Raw genomic sequence first — 23,394 nt, 5'->3', positions numbered from 1 at the left:
TTTCAAGAAATGCAAAGGGGGCTGGGGACATTTCAGCCCAGCGCCCCCAGCAGGTGACAGTCTCCGTCTAGAATGTAATCACATTGTTTTTGTTTTTACTTTATTTTTCCAGTTGCATTCTAGTTATGGCTAGTCATACTGACTTCCTGTTTCTTGTAGCATTATAAGGTCTTTTTTAAAATAACTTTATTTAAATAAGTAGGTGAGTTTTTTTAAGACGGCTACTGAATCGAAGCATGTAAAGGGAATGTAAGGATGTGGCAAAAGCTGGGAGGTGGAACCAGAATTGAGGAAAATTCTAGAGGCCCTTCCCCCAGCCACCTCGCATCTAGAACATTCGTCAGTGTATGCAGGGAGCAGTGACGTGAGAAAGAGGAACTCCAAATTGTACATGCACATTGATAGCAATTATGGAAAAAAAATTCTGTGTCAGGGTGGTTGTGAAAAGAAAAACAAAGATGATATATTAAAGAGGCCAGGGGAGGTTTTTGTTTTGTTTCATTTGTTTTAAAAGTAAAAGCTTGGACATGTTTGCAGGCTTGTGGGGGGGGATTTGGTAGAGAGGGGACACTTACTCATCCCTGCATTCTTTCATTCTGTACTATATACAGAGCATCGTGAGAGATGCTGGAGGTACAGCAGTGAACAAAAAAAGAAAAAGTCCCTGTTTTCAGGGTTTGTGTCCTAATGGGGGAGACAGCAGCAGATAGATAAACAAATACATTATGTGCCCAGTGATATTTTTTATGAGAAAAAATAAGGTAGGGAAATGAGATAGGGAGGAATGAGAGGTGGGATGACATCCTTTGGTGGTGGTCGGAGAAAGCCTTGCTGATGAGAGATGTTTGAATAAGCCCCCAGTGAAAAAAGAGTGAGCTGTGGGAGATCTGGAAGGAGAGTGCTGTAGGCGGAGGGAAAACCATGTGCAAAGGCCCTGGGGTAGGTGTGTTTGAGTAACAGCAAAGTGTGGTTGGGGTGGAGTGATGGGGTAAGCGGCAGGAGAGTCAGAGATCACGTGGGGCTGGGTGGGACGGTGTAAGGACTTTGACTCTGAGTGAAGTGGGATCCACTAACGGATTTGGAGCGGCAAAATGTCTATTTTTGAGTGACATTTTATGTGGAGAACCTTGAATATTGTGTTGAGAAAAGACTGCAGGGAGCAAGAGAGATGAGTGAGGAGGCTACCACTAAGTCCAGACCAGAGTCTCAGTGGCTCAGACCAGAGAGGTTGTTGATATTTGTACATCAAATAAACAGTAACATGAGTGGTGATTAATAGTAAGGCAGGGGCTGCAGAAGGCAGGAAAGGATGAGACGAAGAGGACTGAAGTGAGGGACGTGAAGAATTCTAGAAAGTGGGCTTACCCATGGGGAAGGAGGAGATGCGGACCACAGAGGCACAGAGACGTGGAGGAGGAGGTGAGGGAAAGTGAGGATGGGCAGGGCCTGGGGAACCTCCGGGAAACTGCACCCAGCGTTTCCTGCAAATGACGGCGGAGGAGAGGAGATGCTCAAGCAGAAGGGGAACCTCTATTTCACTGTAAGCTCCAAGAGATCATGTCCTTCCCTGCTAGGTTCAGCACTGACTGCTGAGCCCCCAGTGACAGGCCTGGCTGACAGTGGGCACCCGACCAATTTTTGAGTGAAGGAATGGATGAAATAGACAGAAGAAAGGTTGGATCGATGGGTGGATGGAGGGAAGGATGAATGAAGATGGATGGAAAGGGCGACAGATGGATGGGGGGACAGATGGGTGGAAAAGAGATGGAAAGAAGGATATATAGATAGAGAGGTGGAAGGACAATATGCTGGAATCGGAGTTCGAACACCTAGTTCAGTTACTTTAAAATGAAGGAATGGATGAAAGAGTTAAAAAGTTTTGAATTGTTCATTGGGGAATAATTCGAATGGATGAAACCAATTTATAGGTCAAAGTTTCCTTGGAGGATTGGAATTAGAGCAGAAGGAGTTGGTATTCTGGGGGATGTCTTAACCAAGCTGTCTAGCCTGACAGTGCAGTTCTTTATTCATTATAGGATTGGGAAAATCGCACTATTCTTGGAGTTAAAGAATCTGGGCTCAAGTGAAGCAGTTGCTCCCCTTAGGCAGGTACAGAGCTCAGTGCTCAGTTCCCTGGGCTGGAGAGGCAGGTTGTCAGGCTCCCAGCCAAGACGAGCTACACTTCAGGCTTAGGTAGAATCAAAGCTTTCAACATAAATTGAGTCATATGACATATAATCTGTTTCTCCCCTACACCTGAACTTATTTCTTCTGTAGCTCGTTGCTTCAAAATGCCCTAGGAAACTAAGCTAATCTGATAAGCTAATTTATACTAAAGTGTTAGTGGCTACTGGGGAATCAGCCATTCCACGATCTTCCACCACTTATAGGCATTGAAACTAGGACCCAAAGAGAGGGAGTGGCTTAGTCAACCTGGATACCAAGGACATGGAGAGCTGTCTAGAGGTGACACTTGGGCTGAGTCTGAGGTAGAATAGGTGTTAGTGTGGGAGAAGAGAATCCCAGGCAGAGGGAACAGTATGAATGGAGGCATGGGGATATAGAGCTCTTCAAGCAGTGCTGATGCATGGGGCAGGGATGAGGCTTGGAGAAAGATGAGACTGGAGAGGTGAGATGTACCCAGTCTCAGATGCCCTTGTGTGCTGAGCTAAGGAATTTGGAGTAGATCCTGTAGGCAGTGGGAAGCTCCTGAAGAATTTGGAGCCAATCCTGTTACAGGCAGTTAACTATAGTGGTTAAGAGCATGGACTCTGGAGCCAGACTGTCTGGGTTCAAGTGTTGCCTCTGACACTCATCAGCTGTGTGACCTTGGGCCAGTTACTTCACCTCTCTGGGCGTCAGTTCCCCATCTGTAAAACTGGCCCTTCCTCATAAAGGTTGTTGTGAAGATAGTAGGTGTTATGTAAGTGCTAAGAACCGTGACTAGCATATACTAAACCCTCTGTGTTTCTATGCTCTAAAAACCCAATGTTTTTAGCAATGTTTTTGTGTGACTAGAAGCAGGATTAGACTGCAAATAGGAAGACCATCTGTGGTAATTCAGGTGGGATGCAGTAATTGCCTGAAAGTCTGGTCTAGCCTGCTGCCTGTTTTTATAAATAAAGTTTTATTAGACCATGGCCACACTCACTTATTGATATACTGGCTCCTATTGCTTTCATGTTACAGCAGTAGAACTGAGTAGTTGCAGCAGAGACCACCTGGCTCTCAAAACTGAGGGTGTCCACAACCTGGCCCTTTATAGAGGAAGTCTGCTGACCCCTCAGGCTGGGGTGCAGTGCAGCTCTGGGGCAGTGTCATGCTTTTGTGCACCTCCAGCCACCTTCAAATGGGACTGCCACCCTCTCTAGGCTCAGGATACCTCTGGCTCTGCATTTCGCAGCAGAGTATCCCAGATCAGATGGGCAAGTTGTTTAGATTCTCCCAACTCAATTTCCTCTCTGATTAGTACACTGCTTTATCTTTCTTTTGCAAATTAATACTTGCATCTTCAAAGCTGTAAAGGAAAAAAAATATTGAGAACAGCCCATGACCTTTCTGGAGGTTTTCAATTTCTTTCCTCTTCATTTTTAGCTTTCATTACCCCCAGGACAGCGTCTAATTATTTCGTGAATAATCATGTCTCCCGGGCTCTGAGGAAATTTGAGAAGTTTGCTCCCTATTATGTCTTCCAAATTAGTTTCTCTTCAATTTTGGTGCACTTTCTTTTGTCTTTTCATCTTGGTTCAGCCAAAAATAGTCTCTCAAATTGAGTGCTAAATTCTTCGGGATTTCATTCACTTCAATTAACTTTCCTCAGGGCTCTCTTTGGTCTTATAAATGAGGTCTCTGCTCGTTGAGATGTCGGTCCTAAGCCGCTGGACTGCCTTTTCATGCCAGCCTCACCGCCAGTCTTCATCCTCGTGAAGGATGGGGTCCAGGGCTGGGCGAGGCGGGTGGGGAGACTGGAGGGAGGTGTAGAAAGAGGCAGGGAATCTGATGTGTCCAAACTCTGGTGCCTACAGGCTGATGGATACTGGGCAAGTCGACCTTAGTTTTCCCATCTCCAAAATGGGGGAAGATGCCTGCTGCATCAACGAGAGGTATCAGTAACGGGAGCTGGGGAGCAGGTGTCGGGGGTTAATGATCCTTCGCTGTTGCTGAGCTCCTTTGGGGGTTACTGAAGTCAAGGCTGCTGTCAGTGATCAAGCTCTTAGCACCAGCTTCACTCACAGGAGAAATTCGGAAAGCAATCAACCATTCTTTATTAAAAGCATCATATCACCTGTATATTAAAATGCTTTTCAGTTTACAGATTGCTTACATACCAAGCCAAGGCATCAACCCATTTTACACATGAGGAAACTTAGCCCAGAGAGATTAAATAACTTGGCCCAAGGTCACACAGCTAACCAGGGCAAGGTCACTTAAAACACTGAATCTCACTTTTTTTTTTTTGGCATATGCTCACTCTTTTCTTTGTTAGTTTTTTTAGTATCCAAGTGGGGAACGTTGCCTTCTTAGGTATCCTTTTGATGGGTGTCTAATATTCCAGCTGTCAAAAGCCAGGATTGGCCCAGCCTGAACTATGCGTCTGGGCTCATGAGCCTCACTGCACATGAGAGTCCAGTCCAGTCCAAGCTGCTGGAGGCCAGGATCTGGATCATGTTCTTCTGTCCCACCCCTCAGCTCACGGCACATGCTGGGCTCACTCCTGGGGCTCAGAGAACATGCAGTGAACGCTACACAAGAGCCTGGGTGCAAATCTTGGTTCTACCACTTTCTAGCTGGGTGGCCTTGGACAAATCCTCTCACCCTTCAGAGCCTCAGTCTCTTCATCTTTCAAGTGGGGATAATGCGTATTCTGAAGATCGGCAGCAGGGTTCACATAAGAGAACATGAGAATGTATCTGGACCCGCGTCTGTGCTCAGTGAACCCCAGGGCTCCCCTTCTCTCCCTTTGCCTCTTCTCCTCACTCTCACTTCCTCTCTCTTGTTGCCTGAAATTCCAGCATTAGAGCCTTTTTCCCTATCACTCTTTTTTGATCCATTGATCAGGACTTTTCCCAAGAGCAAGTGTTTAAAAACCAAGAGGAGGGGAGGCTGAGGATGGGGAAAGGGCCCTATGAAGTGAGAGAAAGGGCATAGGAACGAGCAGAGAGCAGAGGTTCCAGAAGTCGTGAGTCCCTCCACAAATCCACCGTGGACCAGCCTGGTGGTGGTGGTGGTGGTGGTCGTTTTATCCCCCTTTCTCTTTTAAAAATATATAACTAGTTATAAAGTGCAACTGAAGAGGATGTGTACACATGAAACTGTTTCCTGGTGGGCCTTTAAGAAAAAGCTTTTTTGAGAAAGCATCTTTTCCGCTAGGATTTGCATTGATGACCCAAAGAAGCCTGTAAGACCAGGAAGCCTCTGCAGCACCGTGGCTTAGAAGCTCAGGCCCCGGGGCCAGGACCTGAGCCCGAATCCCAGCTCTGTCTGGTCCTGGCTCTGTGACCCTGGACCAGTTCCTCCACCTCTCTGTGTCTCAGTTTCCTCATCTGTAAAGTGAGGGAAATGATGGCTCCTAGGTCACCAGCCAGCATGAGGATTAACGAGATAATGTGTCTCAGAGTCCTAGGACGGTGCTGGGCAATGTAGTACTAATAATACAATAACAATTAAAATTAATTCAAAAAATAAATCTAATAAAATATAGAATATATGATTATACAGGAATATAGTAGTGAAATATATGTGTATTTCACATATATGTTTATCACTTTATAAACATAATACCGTAAATATAAAAGAAGCCACGTAGTGTCCTTCCACCTCACCCAAATGCCCCTGAACAGCAAGGATCGACTTGGCAGAAAGTTGTTTTCAGGCTGTGTCAGTTTCTGTTAGAGCATCATCAGCACCTTTCCCGTGGCCTCCCCATCCCCACAGTGATCATTTTTAACGGGTGCCTGATACTTCATTGAGTGCCCTGCCTACCGGCTGCTCTGGGTCCTCAGTCATTTCCTGCTGTGACTCACTCCATCCCCACGAGACCTTCTTGGCACCTGCTGGGCTTCCCTTCTGGAGTCTCAGGTCCCTCTGTTGACTTGTGAGCTGATTGAAGAATCAGGTGGGAGGACGATTTCTCAGGTGAGGAGGGCGAGTGGCAACCTTGGGTCACCACAGATCCCTAAAGGCCACTGTGGTCCCCAAATCCAGGCAGACCCAGGCTGGGGACACAGGGGAAGGGGCCAGGAGAGGCAGCTGCTCTGCCTGGCTGCTGTGGTGGCACTTCACAGCACTGGGTGGCAGGCTTGTCCTGCTTTTGAGGACACCAGTGTCCCCACAGCGTCCCTATAGTGGAGGAGACTCTGCTGGCCTGAGTACCGCCCCTCCTTCTCTCGTGCTCCTCTCCACTCCCCAAGTCCTTCCCCATCTCTGTGCTCCCCGGGGGTGCTCACGCCTCTCAGCGCCCAGGAGAGGCTGGGAACTGTAACAGCCCTCACCACGGAACAGGCACGGGGCTCACTCGGCTTTCTTGTGATTAATCTCATTTCCTTCTTGCCACCAGGCACATAGGCCAGGAGGGTACCCGTTTCACAGCAGAAGAGACTGAGGCCCAGAGAAGTCAGGGCACTTCCCCAGCCAGAGGGGAGACCCAAGTGTGGTTCCAGAGCCTGAGCCCACAGCCGTCAGAACCTCTCACCTGGGTCACTGCCCTCATTCACCAGCCTTGGCTCCAAGTGACTGAAGGTGGTCCGGGGCTGAATCATTGCCCAAGGGTGAGGTTTGCATGTCTTAAATATATTCAAAGGGACTGGATTTCAGTGTCATCATTTATTTCCCCAAATACCCCTTCCACCAGCATGGGACCTGAGAGGCAGGATCCCATCCGATTCACACATCCAGAGCTGACACCTGAGCCCCAGCTCTGCGGATGCTCTCCTCCTGAGGGTCCACCTGGAAGCTGTGGGACCTCCGTGGTTCGAGCACCTGCTGTGGGTCAGGGACTGTGATGGCACTTCTCCAACGTCCAGGTTGCCTTCCAGGCTGGGATCACTGCTCCATTTCACAGATGAGGACACCGAGGCAGGCGTGTATGTGCAGGGGCGGGCGGGGAGGACGGCGTCCTTCCAACCCCAGCCAGGCTGCTGTTGGGGGTCTTGCTACTTGTGCCCACAGTTGCCTAAGCTTGAATCTGGGGCAAGTCCCAAGCCCTGGTCAAGTCATTCCGAGCTGTTTCACTGTGGTCTTTCTTCTCTGCCTCCCAGGAAGGCGTCCCTGTCCATGTTGTCCTGGCAGACCCTACACTTCTTCCTCTGTGTGCTAATTCCCATCGTCTCTGTTGGGACCTCTTGGCACCTCCTTCCAACCTCCAGTGAGGTTGTCCTGGTGTTACTTGAGGTTCCTGGCCCCACACTTGGCTTGGATGGAGAAATCCCAGCCACTCTCTCTTGCCTGCCTCTTGGGAGCAGTGCTGGGCCCTGAGCTGCCCTCCTAGTCAAGATGCCCATGAGTTTACTCTGCATGCCTGTCACTCCAGGATGCTTTGGAACAGTGAGTGTCCTTCTGCCCTGAGAGTTCTGCCACCTCCCCTCCTGACCTGGCCGGAAGCTGAAAGTTCACTAGCAGGCCTGTGACCTCCAGCCCCAGCCTCTGCTAACAAACACCCCATCTCTTAACACCCATCTCTTGACACCTCATCTCTTGCGCTGGCTCTAGCCAAGCCCGTCCCCACAGGGCAGGATCACAGCACCAGCCCAGCTCCATAAATCATGTGTGTGGGGCATGAAAAGGTTTGGGGCCAGCCCATCCTGACCAGCCCTAGCCCCCAGACAGTCTCTACAAGCCCCCTCTCCACTCTGGAGGACTAAGCTTGTTCTCCAAGTCCTACCCTGAGGTCCACCTAGGGTCCAGCCTCTGCCCTCAGTCTCCATCTGGGGGGAGCCCCAGGGCCCGTGCAACAGCCATGTCACGCTGCCTGACCCCAAGACCTGACCTCCCACCTGCACTCTATCACCACGGGACTGGTCCTTCCTGGGAGCCACCCTGCCTGCATCCAGCCACCCACTCATCCACGAACCTGGAGTCACACAGACTTGGGTTCTTGGCTCAGGTCCCCTGACCACTGTGTGACCCTGGGTAACTCAGCCTCCTCACTTAGGTGAGCCATTATCACATCAAAAAAGGGCCAGTAATTCCCACTTTGCAGCATGGGTGGGAGAATAAGTATAAAATCACCCAGCGTACCCCTGGTCTCCTCCACTGGTGCTAGCATTCATGCATTCATTCATTCATCCATCCATTCATTCATTCACTGTTTAAGCATGAGCATCTCCCATGAGCCCAGCACTGGATACAGTGGTGAGCAAAGCCCACACCTGATTCTTGTGCCTCTGTGCTCCTCACACTCTAGGGAGAGAGATGTACAGTAACAGACACACAGCAGGTATGGAGGATGAGGATAATGACTAGTACAGGGTGCGGCAGAGGGCTGGGAGGTGCTGTCTTAGTTGGGGGTATCTGGGAAGGTGGCATTTGAGCAGAGACCTGAATCACATGAATTGCTGTGCAGCAATCTGGGGAAGAGGGAACTACTGTGCAAAGGCCCTGAGGCGGGCCATGCCTGGTGCACTTGGGGGTCAGCCGGAGGGAGTCTTGTTTTATTCCAGGTATGGTGGGGGCCAGCAGAGGATGGGAGAGGACTGAGTACCTGGTCTGTGCTGGAGTCAGCAACAGCTCCACCCACTACCGTGATGGCTTGGGAGGACAAGGGCCTCTGCCAGGCAGGGAGGGGAAGCCAGGCAAGCTCCTGAGGGTCCTAGACCCCCAGGTCCCTGAGGTCCCCTGCGGCCTCCAGGCAATGCAGATTCCTGGCTGCTGGCCACATGGGAGAGCAAGGAGGAAGGCTGACAACAGGCAGGTCTCCAGCCTCAGATTTGGATCCTGGGGTGACTTGGTTTCGGTGAGGAAGGTGAAAGAGGAGAGGAAGAGGGAGGTAGAGGAGGAGGAGGGGGAGGAGCGGAGGGGAGAAGGTGGAGGAGGGGAGGGAAGCCCCAGCGCATCTGCTTTACTGGAACAAGAGTTCAGATTCTATGCACCACTCACACGGGGGGGGGGGGGGACAATGTCAGAACCCTTCTGGGCCCGTCAGTACCAGACGCCCTCAAGTTTAGGAGTTGGAAACCAAGTAGCTTTAGAAGAAAAAAAAAACTGTCCTAGTTCTGTAATTGGCTCCCAAGGCTCTGCTCAGCGATTATTAAAATACTGACACGAAACCTCCAAGAGAAATTGCTCCGGGCCCTCTATTTATCATTGCGTCCGTGAGACAAGTAGAGGCCTTTCTGTGGCGTGTCAGCTGTGGTGTGTTTCAAGGTCAGATAATTAACTTTATTAAGAAAAAGTCAGACTTGCAAAGGGAGTAGGGACTGAGATTCAAGTGTGGTCCGTGGACCCTCCCCCTGCCCAAAGTACATGGAGAGGATACAGGAGAGCCGTGAACATCCGGGAACTACAGCCAGAATTTTTCCGGGCCAGTGGGTTTCGCCACGTGCGGTCACAGCCACAGCCACACTTATGCAGATCCTCAGGCCTAGACCTGCTGAATCGCACACTCACGGCCTGGGGCCCGGGCACCTGTGTTTTAATGATGCTCACCCCGGTTTGCTGCTGGCTAAGGCTCTGCAGCCAAGAGTGGGCCATTGGGAATCGCATTGGCCAGGGTTCAAATCCCAGCACTGCCACTCAGTGGCTGTGTGAGCTTGGTCAGGTCACTAACCTCTCTGAGCTTCTGTGCTCCCATCTATGAAATGAGATCATGAAAACCTTGGGACACTGGGGGAACTTTTAACCCAGCAGTGATGACAGGTTTGCAGTCCTCATCGAGTGAAAATCCTAATGGTAATGATGATAATCATGTTTTTGAAGAGGTGAGGTGTGTGAATGGCAGTGTGGATCACAAAGACAACTCTGGAGGAGGGCCTGAACACCTGAGTGGCTTCAGGTTGCATCGCCAGTGATAAGGGCTACGGCTCGAGTGGCAGCAGGGGGAGGCACGGCAGAGGGCGTGAAGGGGCCCTCAGAGGTCCAGTGGACAGGGCTTGCAAGCAATTCGATTCACGCAACAGGTGTTTCCTGAGCACCTACGATGTGCCCGGCCCTGTTCTGGACCCTGGGTGTGCAGATGGCAGAGCCTCTGCCTTCGTGGAGTTCATGGGTTTGCAGGAAATAAAGTCAGTGAGCAAGCAAGCAATGAATGCATGAGGATTTCAGAGCATGGACAGTGCCACAAAGAAGGGTGAATAGGGAGGTGGGCCAGAGGCTGAATAGGGAGGTGGGACAGGCAGGGTGGTCAGAGCAAGTGACAGTGAGCTAAGACCTGAATGATGAGCCAGAGCCGGTCAGGAGAAGGTTCTCGGGGTGAGCAGAGGGCAGAGCCAGTGCACAGGGATGAGTGTGGTGTGTTAGAGGAACAAGAGGAAGGGTGGGAGCCTGGAGAGTGGACCCGAGGGTGTCCAGGGCCCTTCGGCTCTCACCTGAGACTCCACTCCTTCATGAAGGGCCATGCTGAGGAACTGCTGATATAATGAATGTAATCAAGCTTGGCATGGGGCGGGCCCTGGGGAGTGTTCACCGCTGCCCCACGACAGCCAGCTCAATACCCACCCACCCTGGCACCACAGCAGGAGTCCAGCCAGATCGCAAAACCAAAATCAGCTTGAGCATTGGAAAAAAGTTCTCATGGCTTTAGACCCATATCAGGAGTTAAAACAGGGCAGTTTCCTTCAAGCAACAGCTGTTACTTGAGCCTCCATGGTCCAGTAGGTCCCCAGTGCATGTCCCATGATAAAGCGTGTGGTTCACCCCAGTCACCTCTGTGAAGGGAGGAGCGGTCCAACGACGGTTTAGCATTACAAAGTACAGGAACATGGAGTCAGGCCCTGGAACATGTGAGGTGATGGGGTCAGAGCTGGCCTTTGAGAAAAGGGGGGACCTTCCGTGGGTGTAGCAGCAGGGAGAGTGGGGAAGATGGGTGCAGACCACGTGGAGCTGGAGAGTCAGTGACTGAAAGGTGATGGGCAAGATTCCTTCCTTAACTTCACTCAGACTTAGTCTCCTTATCTGTAAAGTGGGAATAATCTTGGTCCCTACTGGGTAGTTGTGAGGGTTACATGACATAATACTGTACAGTTCTGAACACAGTGCCTGAAACAAAGACTCACTAAATGGTAGCTGTTATTATTAGTATTAATATAAATATCACTGTCATTTTTATCAATACTATTACCAGCAGGAGAAGTTATGCCTCAAGGCTGCCTAGAGGGACTCACTGAGCTCTGATGCCTCTATGGCCAGGTGTAGGACTAGGGAGGGTAGCTCTTTGTCGGCCAGGCCTAGATGGAGCCAGATGTCCCAGAGGAGAGTATAGTGAGCATTGGAGAGCTCCCATCTGGTGGCAGTAGGGGGCAGAAGGGAGCTGAATTGTGGTCACCTCCTCCTAGAAGACTTCCCAGATTCTTTTGGGTACTCCCAGAGCCCTTTGTGCTTACCTTTAGCAGGCACAGATCTTGCTGTGGTGGAGTGATCTGTCCCTGCATCATACCAAGAGCTCTTTGATGGTAAGTCCTGGGAATGACCCACGTTTGTACTTCCAGGGTCAAGGACAGCCACCTAGAGAGCAGTGATTGCCTGAATGAACGAATACATGAACAAACAAACAAAGTAAAGAATTAATGCCTAAACAGATGGGAGTAAATGGGCTGGCTGGTCCAAAGAGGAGTACATTTGGGGTGGCGGTGGTGAGGGCGTTAATCATATGCCTCTCCTTAAAGGATCTTGGCTTGAGGCAACTGCACTTCTTCTCTTGGACACAAGGGGGCACCATCGCCGCAAACCCACGTGGGGAGGATGAAGGAATCGAACACTTCCCAGTAAAACTGACCTGATGCTGAAGTCAGGAGGGACCAGGCCTTCTCAGGTGCAGGTCAGCCTCCCTCAGACGTGAGCTGCTGGTTACAAGAGGACAAACTTGCTAATGATGACAGCTTAGCACACAGGTGGTAAGCTCTGCGTTGCTGCAGGTGTTCAAGTGAAGGCTGGCCTCCAGCCTGGGCCTCTGGAGTCAGCCCCAGGCCTTTCCCTGAGATAGCTGCAGCTGCTGGCCTCCCGATCCACCTTTAGCAGCTGCTGGCACTGCCCCTCCTCTGAGGTGGGAGGAACCCAGGAAGCCACCCCCCCCATGCCTGCCAGAGAGAAGCCTTTCTGCAGCTGTCCTTGGAGAGTGCCCCACCTCCTTCGCACAGGCGAGCACCTTCCTTCGATAACGATCGAGGAAGGTTTCCCTGAAGGAGCTCTGTTTCTTTCCTCTTTTTTTCTTTTTTATGGGGGGAATCATTTCAAATTCACAGAAAATTGCAGCAGCAGTACAAAAGAGCTTTTTCCCCTCAAACCCCTTGAAAGTAAATGGCTAACATGATACCCTCTCACCCTCAAATATTTTGTATTTCTTACAAACAAGGACATCGTCATCCTCACCACAAGCCCCCTCGTCAGGAAATGAACATTAGTGCATTATAACACCTCATTCTCAGACCCCATTCGATACTAACTACCCCAGTGATGTCCTTTATTAAATAACACAGAGGACCCAGCCCTGCCGCATGTGTGTCTGATCTTTAGTCTCCTTCGTTCCAGAACAGCAACTCAGTCTTCCTCGATGCTCTCGGAGATTACCCGCCAGGCATGCAGTGGAATGTCCCTCAGTCTCAGTTTGGCTGTGCCTTCTTAGTGCTTGGATTCAGGATGCCCATTTTGGGGAAGGAATATACCAGAAGGGCATATTCTCACTGCATCTGTTCGGATAGCACACAATTTCTGTCTGCCCCATCATTGGCCACGTTCACTGCGATCACTTGATGAAGGTGGTGTCTGCCAGGTTTCTCCACAGTAAAGTTCCTTTTTTTCCCATTTGTCACCAAAAAGTGTTTTGTGAAAGAGGTACTTTGGAATTATGAGAGTATTTCATTCCCCATCAAAATTTCACCCACTGACTTCAGCCTTTATTTGTGATTCTTGCCTGAATCAAGTACCAGTATGGAGATGGTTGCCAAATGGTGATTGTCTGATTCCACTATTTCTTCTAAATTTATCAGTTGGCAAACCAACCATAAGGAAAAGCTTTCTCCTCTCCTGTTCATTTGCTTATTTATGCGTGGACTCAGTATGGATTCATGGAGTCTCATTTTATTTAACCCATTGCTGTGATTGTTTATTTTGCTGCTCACATTGCCCCAGATTTGGCCAGTGGGAGCTGCTTCACACTGGCTGCTGTGTCCTTTGGTGGTGCCCCTGGAATTCTTCGGACACTTCCCTACCTTCTGGCACAAGAGATTGCCGGCTCATGTTGTATTCCTGCCCCTGTTTTCCCTGCTTGGGAGGAATGTGAGTTTACTATCCTGCAGAGGGGCATTTTGCAAATTCTGTTGCTCTAACTTGCAACCCTCACTGTGCAGGAGGTAAGGTACTAGACAGTGAAGTCAGACTGACCTGGGTTCATATCCCATCACTTACTAGCAGCATTTCCTTGGGTAAGTCACTCAACCCCATAAACCTTTCCTCATCTGTAAAATGGGTATAACTGTCCTTTTGCCTCACAGGGGAAGAAACGAGGGAGACCCATCCTAAACACTGGTGGCCACCTCTTGGAGCTCACTTTGCTGCTGCCACAGTTTTAACACACAGAGCACCAGCAGGCGGCCAGGGGCCTGGGAAATTGACAAGGGGATTCCTGGACCCGCCACAGAGGGCAGGGAGCTGAGTTAGAGACCTGAACTCAGCTGGGCTCACCAGTGGGACAACTTTACGTGTCTGAGTAGCCTCTTCTTCCCTCCCAATGGGACTCCAACTGTCTTCCAACACCTTATCGCGGGGAAAGATGGACATTTGTAGGAACAAGACACAGGCAGTTGGGGTTTTGTGAGGGGGAGCCCTGTCAACTTAGAGATGCCCTGAGAAGCCCAGCTGCAGGGAACGCACCTGGCATGTGGCAGGTGCTCAGCGGTCGACAGTCACTGCTATGCTCCTGCTCTTCAAATGGTTGAACGAGTTAGGCAAATGCTGCGCTCCCGAGCGTTCTTGAAGATTCATAATGCAGATCGGGATAATACAGTTGCTGGTAACACAGACTTATATTTTGGTTCTGGAAGATGGGGTCTGAGCCTTCCCTAGCTCTGCACTCTTGCCAATGCCAACAGCTCGGGGCTTGTCACAGAATAGAGCAGAGTAAATGCTAAATGGATCAGCATCCTTCCTCCAGCCTGACTCCCCACCCATGAAACATTGCTCCTCCTCATTTTCCCATTTTTACCCTGTGGACCTATCTTCCAGCCCCTCTAGCTCAAATTCCCTCCTTGCTCTTCTCTGGCCTCCACCCCTGCCTTTCGATCCCTCCTCTGTGGTCTCTCAAACACATCATGCCCCTCTTGCTGCCTCGCCGTGGTCCAGGCCTCCATCACCCCTTGCCTAACTGGGTCTCCGTCTCCAGGCTGCGCCACCCCCATGCCTTCCAAGCCCAGCAGTGACTCTGTTGCCTGCTCCGTGCCAGCTCCTCGGCATGGCGTTCAACACCTACAACCTTCCAGCCCAGTTGGGTGTCCCATCTCCAGTAGAACCCAGGAATCCACATCTTAACCAGCCTGCCTCAGGAAATCCTGCGTCGCCATACAATATGCATATCACCCCCTCAGTTCCCTTTAGAGTAGTGTTTGCTTGGTAGATCCTCTCCTGTCCTTTCCCTTTAAACCAGTTTGTGTCTTTACATTCAAGTGCGCTGTGGTAGACCACATCGCTGGGTCTTGCTTTTCTGTCTGGTCTGACAGATCTGCCTTCTCACTGGCGTGTTTATTTAAATTTTGTGCTACTGTTGGTATGACTGGGTTTAAATCTACCTCCTTGCTGTTTGCGTTCTATTTGTCATGCCTGATCTCTATTTATTCCCCCTTCTTTTTCTGTTTTTTCTTTCTTTTGGCCAATCGGCTATTTCTTTGGTTCTGTTTTATCTCCCTTGTTGGCTTATTAGCTACCCAGTTGTCGAGCAGGCGATTTAGGGTTTGCATATACATCTGTAACTGGTCACAGTCTACATCCAAGTATGCCTCTTGTCTTGGCGGGGAAGAACCATGTGGCAGAAGACTTCACTTCCCACTCTTGGCCTTCGCGCTTCTGCCATCATGCGTCTTATTCTCCTTATTTTACTAACCCCACAATAAATTATGATTTTGGATTTAAACAGTTCGTCATCTTTTAAAGAGATTTGAAAAGACTCTTACAACAAGACTGGGTCCTGGAGCCACTTTGTGTTGGAAATCTTAATAATAGTTTAGGGCTCCGTAGAAGTCTTACCCCAAGAGAAAACTTAGTGATTTCTACCTCAGGTCCATGCCCTTCAGATGACAGCGTGGAGACTGACTTGACCAAGACGCAGCGGGGGTGGGAAAAAATACACCCAGGGAACCAGAGGAAGGTGCTGCGGGGCCTGAGTCTGGAGCCTGTAGAGAGAGCTTCTCCTCCAGGGTCTATGGATGAGTCAGACCTAAATCAAGATCTGGGCTTGGAAACATCACAACAATATGTGCAGATTTTGAAGAAAAATTACATGTACAGATGTTGAAGGAAAATTACCCCCCAAACTTTGAAGATAAATAGTGAAAATGTATCTATGGGGCTGTTTACATAACATTTTAGTTGTTTCCCATTAAACATGATGTGACAATCTTTAAAAAATATATTTCTTATGAAGATGAAATATCAACCCAGAACTCTATACATAGTGAAAGTGTCTTCCAAAAATGAAAGAGAACAAACAACAAAGGTTGGTGAAGATGTGGGAAAACTGGAACCCTAAGATATTGCTGGTGAGATTGTGAAATGGTGCATTCTTAATAATATTTCTTACATCATTATAATTATTATATTATATTTCTTAGCCCATCTGTTTCCCATCTCCAGTACTTTCTCATTCCATTGTATGGATTCATATTTTTCCATCCGATTATAATTCCCCTTCTGCCTAAGGGAGTTCCTTTAACATTTCTTGAAGTGCTTGTGATGGAGTCTTGCGGCTTTTGTGTGTCTGAAAAGCTTTGTTTTTTAAAAAAGAATAACCGCTCCATTGAAACATAATTTACGTATGAAATTCACCCTTTAAAAACGTGCAATTCAGCATACAATCCAACAATCACCGCTATCTAATTTTAGAACATTTTTATCACCCCCAAAAGAAGTACACACACATTTGCACTCACTCACTCACCCTTCATTCCTATCCTCCCCCCGGGCCTCAGGCAACCACCAATCTGCTTTCTTTCTGCTCTGGGTGCTTCCCCAGTGTGTGGCGTTTCTCGCCTGACTTCTTTCACTTACAATGCCTATGAGGTCCATCCGTGTTACAGCATGAAGCAGCACTTCATTCTTTTTATGGCTAAATAATATTCCATCATGTGGAAATTCCACATGTTGTTTACCTGTTCATCAACTGGATGAAGACTTGGGTCGTTTTCACTCTTGGCTGTTAACAAATAATTCTTCACGTACAAGTTTTTATGTGGAAATTTGTCTTCAGTTCTCCTGGGTACATACCCAAGAGTGGACTTTCTGGTTCGTATGGTAATGCTGTGTTTACCCTTTTGAGGAACTGCCAGACCGTCTCCCCAGCAGCTGCACCATTTCACAATCTCACCAGAAATATCTTAGGGTTCCAGTTTTTCCACATCTTCACCAACTCTCATTGTCTGTTCTCCTTCATTTTTGAAAGACATTTTCACTATGTATAGAGTCCTAGGTTGACACTTTCCCCCCCAGTACTTTAAACACGTTGTTCCACTTTCTTCCAGCTTTCGTTGTCTCCAGGGAAAAGTCTCATGTTGATCTCCCTTTGCCCTGGTGTCTCTGAAAAGCAGTGTGTGCTCCCTCTCCAGCAGCTTGCAGGGTCTTCTCTTTGTCACTAGTTACAAGCAGTCTGATTAGGGTGTCGTTTTCTGCTTCTTGTGCTTGGGATGGATTGAGCTTCTTGAGTCTGTGGATTAAGTTTTCATCAACATTTTAAAATGTTTGGCCATGATTTCTTAGAATATATACATATATATATATTTTCTGTCCCTCCAGCGACCTCTTTTTTCTCTCCTTTGGGGACTACAGTTATAGCAAGGTTAAGCCCCTTGTTTCATAGCTCACAGATGCTTTATTCTCCCCCTTGCCCTCCTCTTTCTCTTCATCCTCCTCCTCCTCCTCCTCTTTCTCTCCCTCTGTTTCGTTTGGGGCAGTTTCTACTGCTGTTTTCCTCTGCTGGGTCTGACTTGCTGTTAATCCTCATCCATATCCCAGACAGTCTACTTATAATCTCTAAATATTTGACTTGGGAGTTCTTATATCTTCCATCTCTCCCCTTTGCATGCCTATGCTTCGCTTTATCTGCTTGTACGTATAGACCATTTTAAAAATAGCTGTTTTAACGTTATTCTACCAATTCTCTCACCTGCATCATTTCTGGATCCATTTCAGTTGAATGAGTTTTCTCCTCATAACGGCACACGTTTTTCTGCTTCTTGGCATGCCTGGTAATTTTTTTCAAAAAGTTACTGTGGATTTAATGTTGGGTGATGGATTCCTTTGATTTTTTTCTTTAAATATTTTTGAGCTTTGTTTTAAGATGCATTGAAGTTAGCAGGAAACAGAGTGATACCTTTAAGTCTTGCCTTTAAGCTCTGCCGTGTGGGAACAGAACATCTTTTACGCTTACTTTGGCCCCGCCACCAAGGAAATAGCCTTCCGAGGGCTGTGCTTGATGCCTTGTGTGTGAGGAGGTCTTCCCACTCTAGCTGGTGTGCGGACGAACTGTTCCAGATCCTGTGTGAGTTTGGGGATTATTCTGTCCACTCCTTTTCCGTGGTTCCCTCCCAAGACTTGGGTAGCTTCCTCACTTGCATGTGCGGGTCGATACTCCATTTAAGAGTTGAGGGGAGCTTTCTAAACCTCTCCAGGGCCCTCTCTTGCAGCATTCTGCTCTCTGGTACTCTGCCTTGGGGATTCTAGCCTCCCTGAGCTCTGCAGGTTCTCCCTTCCGCCTCTGCCCCTCAAGGAGTCTCCCAGTCTCTGGACGGGTTCTGTCTCTCATTTCTGTGGCCTGGAAACTCTCACCAGGAAGTAAGCTGGGACATCCTAGGGCTGTCCTCATCTGTCTCCCTTCCCTCGGGGATCTCTGTACTGCACTCCTGTTGTCCAATAAGTAAAAACTATTATTTTATATAATTTCATCTGTTTTTGTTTTTAGTTGTTTAAGGTGTATGTGTGTGTAAATCTGGTTCCTGCTACTCCGTCATGGCCTGAAGCAAAAGTCCTTATTATTTGTTACTAAATCTTTATCAATTTGCTTAATGAAGCTCATATCTCATTGTTTTAAAATTTTAACTTATTTCATTACTACTGAGGTTGAAGATCTTTTTTTTCCAAGTTTAGACAAAGTGGCCGGTTTATACATGTTGTCTTTTAAACATGGGGCAATATTTCCCAAACTTCCCTTATCATAAGAATCAGCTGGATGCTTTTTTAAAATGCAGAATTATGGGCTCCATCACAGGTCTGGGATGAGGCCCAGAAAACTGTAATTTACTGGCCCCATGTTATTTGGGTAACTGGGAGCTACAGCTTTTGTCTCTAAGACCTGGTCTCCCTCAGGGCAGCCCACTAGCTGAAACCCATCTGGATATTCTGTCGCCTTCTTGGGGGCAAGTGACCCTCATTTCTTTCCTCTTTCTCTAGTCACCTGCAGCGTCTTCTTTGCCTGCTCTCTAGTTTCTCCATGACCTTCAAACACCATCCTGCCATGGATACAGAGGAGCTCTTATGCAGGACCGTGGGGGGCAGGCATCCCACTCATGGGCAGCATGGGGTTATGGAACTCACTCAGTATCGAGCTCAGGGGGTGGCCAGAAGCGATCTTCCCTGACGAAGGACTAGAAAATGAACATATACAGACAACAATTATAAAAGAGACCCATGTGCTAAGTGCCAGATGAGCAGTAGGGATAGTAAGTGTCATGGGGAGTAATACAGGGAGTGAGGCCAAGAACTGAAGCATTCAAAGAGGTCTGCATGGAGGAGGAGTAACTTAAGCTGGGCATCAAAAAAGACGGTTGAATCTGGTGAAGCCATAACCAAAAGGAGAAAAGAAAAGGAAAGACTATACCAGCCAGAAGGAATTGAGTGAGAAAAGCTACACAGGTGAAAATGGCCATGGCAAGTGTCCTGACTATTACCATGTAATAGATCACCCCAAAATTCAGTGGCTTGAAATAATATCAATTAATTTATTCTCTCTCATGGTTTCTCTGAGTTAGAAAAATCAGGAAAACCTCAGCTAGATGGTTCTGGTTTGGGGGTCTCTCATACGGTTGCAGTGAGCGTGAGCCAGTGGTGGAGCTGGGGCATGAGGGGCTGGAGCAGCTAGAAGCTAGCCTCTCTCTTCACACCCCACCCTCTTCTCCCTCTCTCTCCCCTCTCTCTCTGTTTACATAGCCTCAGGGCCTCTCCTGTGGTCTCTGCATGGGCTAGCTTGGCTTCCTCACAGCATGGCTGTCAGCTGGCTTACATAGCAGCTCAGGGCTCCAAATTGAGCATCTAAAGAAACCCAGGCGGAAGCTGTATTGCCTTTCACGACCTAGTCTCATCTCTGCTGACCTCTGTTGGTCAAAACCGTCAGGGAAGCCCACCTAGTTTGAAGGGGAGGGCACAAAACCCCCACCTCTCCATGGGAAGAATGTCTGCGTCATGTAAGAAGAGCACGTTGGGTGGGAGGTATTGGTGTGGTCCTCTTTGGAAATGCAGACAGTCCGTCACGGTCAGTTTAAGAAACATGCAGACCGTCTTGGTTGTAGCACGAGGTCTGTAATGGTTAAATGTTATGTGTCAACTTGACTGAGCTAAGGAATGCCCCAGTCACCCACAAAACGGGATTCTGATTGTGTCTGTGAGGGTGTTGCCAGAAGAGATTAGCATTTGAATTGGTGAACTGAGTAAAGCAGATGGTCTTCCCCAAAGTGGGTGGGCATCTCTTGTCCTTTGAGAGCCCATGAAGAACAAAAAGGCAGAGGAAGGGGGATTCTCTCCATATATCAATATTCATATCTATCTCTCTCTCTCTCTATCTCTCTATCCATCCATCCATCCATCCATCCATCCATCCATCCATCCATCTGCTATTTCTCAGGAGAACCCTGACTAATATATGGTCTACATGGCAGCTTGAGGAATGACGCTTGTAGAGATTGGGAGGGGTGAGCTTGTTGGGAGGGATGAATTTGGGCTTGGTCCAAAGGCAGAGGGGAACAGTGAAGGCTTATGAAACAGGAGTCAGCTTTGCGTGGCTTTGCGGGTGTAAAATTTGATGCTGCTTGGGGAAAGGCTGAAGGGAGGAGAGCCATTTAGGGATGGTGACAGCATCATATCGTTGACTCAGCTTGTGAGCTTCTATGACCCCTGGATCTTTTTCTTCTGTGTCTGGGCTCATTCCCACTTTGGCATTGCTTTTCTGTCTTTACCAATGTGAAAGTCATTACTTTTCCATCTCCAAGAACTTGGTCCTTTTTTTTATTTGGCAGGATCATAATTTTCCACTGGTCAGGAGCCCTCTGAGCATCCCCTTCCTTCCTCCCCAAGTCCTAGCAGCAACTCCTAATGCAGCAGCATCTGCAGTTTTGATGAGCTCACTCTAGGCCCCTTTGTCTCGGGCTAGAGCTGGTGGGTGCTGGCCCTCATCTCAGGAGGCCTCCTGTGCTCTGATGCCAGACTGTGAGCAGTCTCTTCCCTGCTGCTGGACTTGGTAAAATTACTTAACCTGCCTGTGACTCCATTTCTTCATCTGTGAATGGAGATTATAACAGCAGCTACCTCAAGAGTTTGAGAAATTTAGCAAGATAAGCCATGAAAAGCACTCAGCTCGGAGCCCAGCCTTAGTGGCATTGTTACTAAGGTCGGGAGAGTGGCATCTCGGGCAAGATCACAAGTCTGGAGGGAGGAGAGAACAGGGCGCCTGAGGAACAGCAGCAAGTTCATTGCTCCCGGGACAGAGGGCAGTGGGTGTCTGGGGACAGGTGAGACAGGATGTGCGAAGCACGTGCTGCAGGGAGAGTGACCAAGCCTAACTTTCAGGGGGCCAGGCCCTGGGCCGAGCGCTCCACACACATTATCTCGCTGATCTTGACAACCCTCTGGAACATGTACTGCTATTTTGACCTTCTGCAGATGGTTCAGAGAAGTGACAAGTTGAAAGTCACAATGCTTTTGTTACCACGGAGTCTGGCATCAAGTGCATGTTAAGTCCAGGCACCAAGGAGGGGCTCACACTGTGTTTGTTGATTGAGTGAGTGACTGGACTGAATGAGTAAACCCAGCACAGATCTGGGGATCCTGGGTTAAACAGAAATGACTGTCCTATGGGACTCACAGAACCGAGGCACAGCTACACATATCACTGAGACCAGTGAGGCCATGTCCCCGCACCTGCAGGGCCCCGAAAGACCCAGCTACTCTTGTTCCTTCTTACCCCCTCGAAGGAGAACAAGTTTCAAAGGCCACCTCCATCCCCAGCTCCCTGTCCTGTCACCTCGTCATGGAAGGATGTGCAATCGGCTTGGCACGATCTGCTTCTCAAAGGCCACGTCGTGGCTGCAGGGTCACCTGAGGATGCAGTGACCTACATGGCGCCATTTCACAGCCTGGCCTTTGGCATCCACAGCCGCCTGGGAGGAGGCCGCCAAAGTGTAGGTTCCCAGACCCCATCCCAGACTCTGAGGGCGGCGTGCAGCAAGATCTAACAGTCTGTGGGTTGAAGATCGTCACGGTCTCCTCGGATGACTTTTAGGCGGGCTAACGTGTGAGAAACGGCATCACAAACCAGCAAGACGGCCGGCATTTCGGCGTGCAGCCTGCTTCTCACAGAGGCCCTGGCGTGTCGCGGCGATGGCTGCATTTGCTGGGACCCGACTGTGGGCCAGGCTCTGGGCTAAGCCCTCCCTTGGTGGCTGTCTCAGGGATCCACATGACCTGCTGGCACGATTCCCCTCATTTTACAGAGGAGGATACTGAAGTTCCTCGCCATCCAAGCAGGATCTGTGGCTCAGAAATAAGACCTCATTAAACACAGGTGCTGAAGTCTGTTTGTGGCCTGGAGGAGGTGATTCGGTTGAGCTCACCTTTGCTGGGTTGTGAAATAGCCCAGCTTTTTCTTTTTCATCACCCAAGTCATTTACTCAAGAGAAAGGCCCCTGGAGGTTACTGGAATGAGCTGAGGGAGACAGTGTGAATCCCTGCTCCAAGGGAGGAATGTGAAGAATCAGAGAGCAGGTCCGGCAGAAAACTCCAGTGAGGAGCTGGGACAAGGACCCAGCAGGGCTGGCGTCCTGTGTCAGGAGAGGTGATTCTCTGGCACCTCCAGGCACAGCCATCCTGCACCCAAGAAACAGAGTAATGCACTAAGTCTGTCTGTAAACACCGGATCTTTGCTTAGCTGCAAAGAATGAGCCCACTGGGTTGGGTCCAAGACCCGGAAACGCCTCCAGAAATCCTTGTCTGGCGCCAGACAGTGTGTTAAGAAGGATGCATTGAGGGCTTCGGGCTGTGGGTCCAGAGAGCTGAGCGTGACTCCCAGCTTGATCCCTTTGCTATGTGAGCATGCGTCAATGTTTGTCCCTCTCTGAGCCCGTGTTCCCTATATGATGTTGGGTTTGAACTGACTGTTCTCTAAGGCTCTTCTAGTTCTAGACTGAATTCTTAACCTCAGGGCCTGGCACAGAATAGGTGCTCAACAAATCCGCCATGAATAAGTGAATTTGTCTTTATGCAAGGCTTCTCCTCTTCCTTTGCTGGAACCGAGGTTGGCATGGTGTTCAGCTCCTTCTGCCCACCCCTTCCCTGCAAACATAGACCCCAAGAGGAGTCAAGTGCTTTCTCTAGTGCCTGTGTGCAGCCTGTTTGACCCTCCATCCTCCAGGCCACGCCACCTTACTGCTCCACCCCCCGCCTGCCGCCTGCAGCCTGTCCCTTCCAGTCAGTGCAGCCAGAGGGGTCTTCCCAGGACACAACCAGAACTAGCACATCCCTCCTCCCAAACCGCAGTCCTGCATTGCCTGCCCTTCGGTGCCTCTTCCCTGTGGCCCTGCATTTGGCCCTAAACCACCTTTCAGCCCAGTCCCCACCATTCTCTCCAAAACGCAGTTTCACGGTTCACCTGGAGGAAGCTGGGAAGAGCAGGGTAGGATGAGGACTTGACTGCAGGCCCACAGCCCCAGTAGCTCCTGGCTCCATGGTAGACTGGTCCCCAAATACATGTCATGTGCATCAGCAGCCTTGCCAGTGATG

The 23,394-nt window shown here is 49.2% G+C and overlaps 2 long non-coding RNA genes across 2 annotated transcripts in view; one reads left to right on the top strand and one right to left on the bottom strand.

Annotated features, from left to right (window-relative positions):
• Positions 1–6,807, top strand: part of LOC140686821 (uncharacterized) — a 57,415-nt gene extending 50,608 nt beyond the window's left edge. Inside the window, exon 4 of the long non-coding RNA XR_012060791.1 lies at positions 6,557–6,807. This is a non-coding gene — a long non-coding RNA (uncharacterized lncRNA). The remainder of the gene's footprint in view (positions 1–6,556) is intronic.
• Positions 6,808–10,707: 3,900 nt separating this feature from the next.
• LOC140686611 (uncharacterized) lies at positions 10,708–12,110 on the bottom strand. Its single transcript, XR_012060452.1, has 3 exons — positions 11,927–12,110; positions 11,535–11,673; positions 10,708–10,925 (listed from the first exon to the last, which is right to left on the bottom strand). It is a non-coding gene; the product is annotated as an uncharacterized lncRNA (long non-coding RNA).
• Between the last annotated feature and the right edge of the window lie 11,284 nt (positions 12,111–23,394).

The sequence above is a fragment of the Vicugna pacos genome, chromosome 17, assembly GCF_048564905.1.
Source record: "Vicugna pacos chromosome 17, VicPac4, whole genome shotgun sequence".
NCBI lineage: Eukaryota > Metazoa > Chordata > Mammalia > Artiodactyla > Camelidae > Vicugna > Vicugna pacos.
This window is presented reverse-complemented; position numbering and strand designations above follow the sequence as displayed.